Genomic DNA, 8,067 nt, shown 5'->3' on the forward strand with positions numbered 1-8,067 from the left:
TGCGAGCCCCGCCGCTGCCGAGCGCCACCGAGCGCCGCCACCGCCCCCGGCCACGCGCCACGGCTCCTCGAGCCCAGCCGCAGCCGAGGAAGTTACCTCCCGCCCAAATAAATCTCGCAAAGAAACGAGCGCAGCTAGTGCATAAGTGCCGCTTGGCCCGTTATACCTGCCCACAAGACCTGCCACACAGTCAAAACACCATGGGCCGGAGGAGGAGCGCCCCAAGTCGCCCACAAGCATACAATAAATGCCAGGGCAGCACTAGCCTGGGTCGTCCCAAAGGGAACAGAAGGAAGAGGCTGGAAGAGCGCACGGGAGGGATTCCAGGAGAGGGAGGAACAACAACAGACTGGGGAAAGAGGGTGCCTAGACCCCCTCCTGTGGCTGCACACACCCTGCTGCCACCAGGGCAAGAGGAGCAGCTCAGTATGATTTCTAGGCAGACCTAAGGCTGCTGCAGGGCCAGTGTGCCCACATCTGAGCCCGGCTGGGTTTCCCATACTTTCTACCCAGGCAGAGCCTGCTGAGTGCGGGGCCCGGGGTCCACGTCGGAGACAGGTTCTTTCAGATGTCCCCTCTCCCTCCGAAGGCCAAGAGAGTTTCAGGCCCCTGGCCTGTCCTTGGGCGCGGCAGTGACAAAGAAGGCTGGGCCCTCTTTGGGCTGAGGGAAAGAGCGCTCTCCGGCCACCCGGAGCTAGTGTCCAGCCTGTTACACGCTCTGAGCAGTAGCCAGATCTCCCCAGCTCCAACCGCCTGAAAAGCAGAGCAGATGCGGTAGGCGCCAGGGACCCTGCCCTCTGCGCAGCCCGGCCTGGGTGAGCGCGCGTCTTGCGGCTCCCCGATCTGATTTCGAGGAACCAGGAGGGCAGCTGGGAATCCGGCAGCGGCCCTGATTCGGTTCCCAGACGCCCGACCCGCCCAAAGGAGCACTGTGCGACGAGGGACAGAAACCCAAGGGACGAACTGGAGATGTCCCAGGCTCTTTCCTGCCACGAAAAATAAGGCCCTTCTGGTTTTAAAAGAAGAAGAAAAAAAGAAAAGGTTTCTGGGCGCAAGTGTCGCAGGGCAGCCACTTCCCGCCGGTCCTGGGGTAGCTCTTCCTTTTTTGTGAATTGGTGGCGTGTGTACGTTAATATTTTAATTAATCGGGAAAATCGAAGTCCTATTTGCGTTATCTGGGGAGCCCCCACATGCCACTTGGAAGGGGTGAGAGAAAAGATGTGCTGGAAAGCAATCTATTTTGCTGGTGTTGGGGGTTAATGACTATTGCCAAAGATAAGTGAATTATCAAAGCTGTTGCGCCAGTCCCATCTCAAAATCCATTACGGGGCCGGCCGTCTAATTAAATACGTAAGTATAATAAAATCATATTTTATGACTATTTGAGGGTAATGAGATTAGTCTTTAGAAGCGATCGCCACATATTAAAAATGCCACTGTCTATAGAATGTTAATAACCTTAAATCAAAGTGTATGGAAACTCCTCACGATAAATTAAAAGAAAATTTCTGTATTCCTAATAAGCCCGTCGTTTTCCACTCACAGCAGACCCCCATGCAAAAGGCAACACTTTTCTTCTGGAAAGACAACACAGAATAAAGTTGGTCATGGGTGGAGGTTGAGGTTGAGAGACGCTTTGTCTCTGTGTGTTCCAAGGCTTGGGGACTCACACAGGGTGATCGACAGGGCCAGCATCAATGACAGAATATGCTAAGTGCCTTTTTAGGCAGAGATGAAGTTGGGAAAGGGATACAATGCTTGCTTTGTAGCACACTTCCTAAAATGTCCAGCCTGAACTGTAGGTGCCCGTCCTTGCGCTAAGGCAAGTGTCATGCTTAAAATCATTTACAGTATCTTTAATTCAGATTACACGCGCCAAGGCGATTTAAATCTGATTACCAAATTAGAAGGTTTAAAAACAAATCCTTCTAAATCTGATACTGTTGACTAAAGAGGGGGAGAGAAAGTTCCATAAGCCCATCACATAAGGTAACGATCCTGCCCCAGAAAGAAAGGGGGTTTTAAACCTTTTTGACAACAAATGCAGCTGCCCCGCTATTTTGGACGATATTAAGCGAAAATGAATGCAAATCTGTGTTCGGCAGCCATCTGGCCCGAAATGGGGGAATCAGCTGTCTCACAACAGGCTCGGAGGCTGAATCCATTTCAGCTCATTTTCTACATCATCTGGTCGCGCACCCAAAGCGTGGAAAATACGGTCTTTATCATTCACCAACTTTATCTTTTTTGTCACTCTACTGCTGGCTCTGAGCTGTGAGCACAAGGTCTCGCCGTCCAGGCAGGGTCTCCACCCTAGCCTGCTGCAGAGGAGCCTGGGTGGGCAGCCCCCACCCCATGCCACCCCCAGATTTTCGATTTGATGGGCAGCGAGGGACAGAGCACCTAAGCCAGGCGGTGGGGGAGGGGCTGCCGGTCAAAATCCCCAGAGCCTTCCGAGGTGTTGGGAGCACCTCCCTCAGGAGCCCCGCCCACACCTCGCAGTTTCTAGGAGAGCTAAGAAGCCAGAGTCCAAGAGGAGAGCACCGGAGAACTGACTCGTACTTTGGAAGTTGTGCAGACCCGCGCCGGCCAGTGACCTAACCCATTCTCCCAGGCAGCTCCTAAGGGTTAGACGGGGGCGTCCAGGGACCCAGTTGGGAAGGACCCAACCTTTACCGTGGGCCCTGCGGGCCGCGACTGCGGCAGCGATCACTCCGGGCCCCGAGCCCAACGCGATTTGCACGGGTGGCCCTAGAGCTGCCGCCGCGCCGCCGCCTCCTTGGAGGGTGGGAAGTATTCCTTTTGTGCGGATTTACGGGGAGAGGCTTCAATGAGCCCCCTCACATTTGCATTTAAATAGCAGCATCAAGCGCTTCGCGTGCCACACACCAGTGGGCTCCCAGATGTCAAGCCGGAGTCAGTCAGATGGCCAGTGCCCAGCTGTCCTCCCTACGTCGTGCCGTGCCGGAGCAGGCAGTGACCTTAAAGAGACAGCGCTCACCGCCCCTAGAGCCCGGCTCCGGGTGCCGCTTGAAAGGCAGCCCTTGAGTCACACTGTCTTTTGGGCATCACCTGAAATCTGGAGAATGGTCCAACCTCCCAGGACCTGCATCCAGGCCCACTTGGTGCTGACTGTCCTAGCCGCTGCGCTCCACTAGGTCCTCATCCCCTGCCCACCGGCGGTTCAGTGTGCGCCAGGAAGGCATATCCCATACAACTCTATTTATTCCCTGCCCCCACTTCGGTGTGGGGCAGGGCCTGAAAAGGGAGTTGCTGGGGGGGGGGGGGCGGCGGATGGCCTGGTTCTGACCTCTGATCCACCTCCTTGAATTTTTCACCAAATTATATCCTAGGGCACTAGGGATACAGAAGATCAGGTGGGGCAGAGGCAGCACCTACCCAGTGCCCAGGGCGCCCTGTCTGTGCCCTCTCTTGCTCTACTGGCCGCCCAGAGTACCCACCAACCTCCCAACCATCCTTCCAAAAGCAATAAACTCAATTTCTGGAGTTGAGAAACCCCAGCCAGAAATTCCTGGAAGCAGAAGGCCCTGGAGTATCAGAGTACACAAGCTCCAGGGGGAGCGGCGCCTTCACGGGGTACAGGGCCACAGGCCCAAGCTACCTGGAGCCTTCGGTTTTTTGAAAGGGTGAGGAGCAATGAGCCCAAGTCCCGCAGTTTTGTGTCCACACCACCAGGGTTGAATTTCAGGAGCTACCCACTGCCATATCCTCGGTGCCCCAGGGCGGACTATGCAGTCACTGGGCCTTCAGCCTTTCCCTAGCCTGGTGGGGTGGGGGTGGGGGGTCAGGAGCTCATCTCAGGCTGAGTCTTGCAAAGAACTCCAAAACGGAGAACAGGGTTGGCGCTGTGCCCGGGGATAGGAGGCCAGAAAGGCTGGAAGAGGAGCACCAAGAAGATCTCTTGCACCATTGACAGGGTGGAACTGCCACCCGCATCGACTCAAGCTGACTGCCTTGGGTAGGCTAGGCCTTGCGGCCCCTAACGGAAGCCGAAGTTCTACCTAATGGCACAGGGTCACTTTGGCTGGTAAACAGAGGAAGAAGACAAGCAAGGGCTCCTTACATGGGCCATTGCAACCTGTTTAACTAAACAGCAAGAGAAGCTGGTCCAGATTCGGTTCTTTCGGGGATCAGAGACTATTCCTTCGCCTCTCTCCAAGAAAAAAAATGCAAGCCAATGGGCCTTTGGCAGTTAGAACCAAAGCCGGGCGGTGCACCCCGCCTGCCTTTGAAGGCAAATAACTGCGCGTCTAGTACCTGGCACATGGGGCACCACTTACACCTCTCCCCTGACCTAGAAGGCAGGGAGCCGGGTGGGGAGTTCATGAGGAAAAAAAGGCAAAAACTTGAGGGTCGTAGGCTCCTGTTTTCCGTGCCGCCTCCTCCCACAATATTTATTCCAAATAGCTAAGGTTCCCAAATCCCGACCCCGGGTACAGAAGAATTCTCCGAGTGAAAACGTGCAGGCGCCTCCGCAGGAGGCGACCAAGTTTGACAAACAGCGCCTCCTGGGGTGGGGAAAGCGGAGTGCTGCGGAGCCGAGAGGAGAGCCAGAGCGCCCACCCGCCTCGGGACTGGTGGCCCCTTCCGCCTCTGCTGGGGTCCCTGACTCCTGGGCATCCAGCGCACCTAGGCCTTGAAGAACTGATCATCTCGGGGACGAGTAGAAACCACCACGCGCGGGCTAGTCCTAATTGCTGCCCGTGTGTGTCCGTTTTCTGGAGCCACCCGGAGCAGGGCACCTGGCCTGCGCTGGGAGCTTCACGCGCACTCCCTAGCTGGAGAGAAAGGTGTACTTCAAGTGATCCTGTGGGGAGCGGTGGACATGACAATGAACTAGCTCAACCATCTCGCTGGAAAGTCCCAAGATTCTTCAAATGGGGCCGAAAAGAGCCGGTGTACGCCTGGGCTCCAGCAGCATGCGAAATGAGAAGGCAAACACTTGATTATTGTCTCTCTGTCCTTACTATTTTCCCCCTTGGCTCCTTTGGTCACTTTGGCTGACCCTACAGTTCAGATTGAGCCCTAGGGGCTCTTCAGTCACACAGAGAATCCCAAATGAAACATGCGCAAGCTTGAGTTTCTCCCATCGCACCTTACAACCTTAAAGGTCGCCTCTCCGCAAAAAATGCTCTGGAGGAGCAACTGAGCTTTGAAAGACAGCTGGTGTGTGATGGGGTCTCTCAGACTCTAAAAGGAGCAGCGGTTTAGCAACAAGCTGGGATTTCCCTAGCTCTGTTCAGCTGCGTCCTGAAGGCGGTCCTGCAGGATGCACCAGAATGAGCGCTTGGGACACGAAGTCCACGCTGCCCGCCAACTTACAAAGCAAACTTTCCCCAGAGAAGTTTCTGGATCGAACAGCGTGCAAAGTGCGCCAATCAACACTTAAACAGAACCAAACTGTACAAACACGGATCGATCAGATAATTTCAGATATTATAATTGGCTTTAATTAAACACACTGCGTTCTAATTAACTCTGAAATTTTAGCATGCTTTGGGACACTGGTGTCTGATTTGATATTGTCAGTCCAGATGTCCTAATAAAATTGAATCCTCCACTCAAGACTTCAATACTCACTAAGAACAAAATGCAAATTAAATGTAAAACCTAAAGTATCGCCAAAGGTGTAATCAAGAAAGGTGTCTCAAAACTTTTCACTTTTTATTACGCAGTAGTTTAAAAATGCAGATTACATTCTAACAAGACGTCTCCAGAATGTCATAAATCTTAACTCCTTCCTGGACCTGGTGGGTGCCATGAGTGGCTGGAAGACCCTCTGAAGTTTGCTAATGGAATTCCTTATTGAAACACGGGTTCGTGAACAGGTTAAAGGTGTTGAGGACAAGATGAGGGTAGACCCAGAAGGGTGGCCTTTGACAGCCATTGAGGACTTTCTCTTCCTGGGCCCTCTCTCACTCCTAGCCTAGCTACACAGCTACATAGCCACCCCAGGACGCAGTTAGTGTGCGGTGGGGCTGAGTTAACCAGTGGGTGACCTACTCTGTCGCTGGGACGGCAAAGGGTGAAGCAAGCTGGGAGGAAAGAGAAAGCTCCCTGCCCCTGGGCAGATATAATCAAGCCCTCCACCTGGCCTGCACAAACGCTTTGGTCAGGGAGCTTCTGAGAGGGAGAGGGGTTGGACAGCCGGCAGCTGGCAGCAACAGGACTGTTCCTCCAGGAAAGCCAGGCGTGGGTCGGGCCGTGCGCGCGCGCCGTATGTCTGTGGTGACACACGTTCTGTCACTACTAAGATTCTTTATCAACTCCGAGGTTCTGCTAAATTTTACAGGCTAGGATGAGTCCAACTGAAAGGAAGCTATTCTCACATTAAACATGTGTATGTTTTCCATACTAATGGAGTCACTTAAAGCTGTTGCTAATTTAACTTTTTTAAAAGGCCACACGGATGTAATTTGCATTTTCTTTAGGATATTGAAATAAAGAGAAAACTGCTGGGCGGCGAGGCTGCCCAGGGCATAGCTAGGGGCCATGCAGAAATAAAAACAGATAAAGAAAAGAAGAAAGAAAGAAACCGACTTCTCTTCTAGACTATTAATAAGCAATTTGTCCCGCTGAAATTTACATTGCAAAGAGAAGAGCGCCCGAAGCCGCAGCGGCGGGGCCTGCACAGGCCGGGGCAGGGAACTCCCGCCGCACTGGTGGGGGCAGCCTTTGGGAGACCCGAAACCTCCTTCCCTGGCGAACTATGCGCAGCTTTGAAGTTGGTGTCCTTGCTGCCAATCCACCGACCCCCGCCCAAAACACGCGGTATCTCCAGGCCACTGTCAGCAGGGGCTGCTTTGGGAGAAAGAGGGAACTGGAATTTGGGACTAAGCCAGGGGCCCCCCCCCCCCACACACACACAACTGGGGCCACAGTGGGTGATGGGGAGGGTGTCCCGGGGAATGTCTCTTTGCCCAGGGACCCTTGGACTTGCGGACCCCCACTCCCTACTACTCCTGCCCAGGCCTTAAACTAAAAAGACGATAATAAGGATCATTTTGTTTTTCCAGCTTGACTAAGCTACCGCCCTGGTTCAAGGGAACTGCTAGTGTGAAGCTGTGTCCCACCCCGCCCCCCCTCGTCACTGCCCCGCCCGCGCGCCGCCCGCTGGAGCGGTGGCTGGCGAGCCTAGCGTGGGGCCAGGGCGCCATCTATGGGCGCCGCACGGCTCAGGCCGCCGCCGCCCTCGCCTCCAAGCTGGCTCCACCTCCCGCCGACCAGCGCTCTCCCGCGCTTGCACCGCAAGACCTGCCACTTATCACAATTATCCGACGCACCTGTGCCTTTTTGCTTATCAAACATTACTTGCGAGTGATGCCAAGTTCTATGAACTAGATTAAAACTTCCCAAATGAAGGCGCGCTCCTGCCTGCGATTTTTAGGCGCGAGATGAATAAAAGAGACGAAATGTAAGGATAACACAATTTGATTTGTTAGTCTAACTCCGCGATTTGAGACTTGATGTCCCCAAAGACCAGGCGAGCTTTTCCCCTTTATTTATTTTTATTAAAACATCAATCTACGCTGGAGCTGGGTGAACTCGGTTTCACCTGGAGAACATAAAATTCTCCATACCCGAGAAATAAGCACCTTTCATAAATCAATGGTATTCCTGACACATCGATCAATTTGGGGTTGTTAATCCGAAAGCAGGAGTTTTAATTGCTTCCCGCGCTCTCATCCAAGCACCGACACGCCCCCTTCTTTCCTCCGCCTCCCCCCAAGGTTCTTACTTTTGCTGGGGTTGGGGGTGGAACAGAGATCGAAAAATCCGGGTACTTCAGCTAAAGCCCCAGAAATCTGTCTGCCACGGGGATCCTCCCTTGCCTTCCCGGGATCCTGCCAAGAGGCCAAAGGGACCCGCCACCCAAGCCGCTAGGCATTCCCGCAGTCTTCGCCAGCGGCCACCGAGCTCCGGATCACCGCAAAAGTTCCCCGGGAGGCCAGGACCTCGCGCACCAGGAATCAGGCACCACATCCAGTGCCCGTCGCCCGGCTGCACCGCATAGCCCGCCCCTGCACCCTGCGGCCGGCTCTGGAG

Source organism: Microtus ochrogaster, chromosome 8, assembly GCF_000317375.1.
Source record: "Microtus ochrogaster isolate Prairie Vole_2 chromosome 8, MicOch1.0, whole genome shotgun sequence".
Taxonomy (NCBI): domain Eukaryota; kingdom Metazoa; phylum Chordata; class Mammalia; order Rodentia; family Cricetidae; genus Microtus; species Microtus ochrogaster.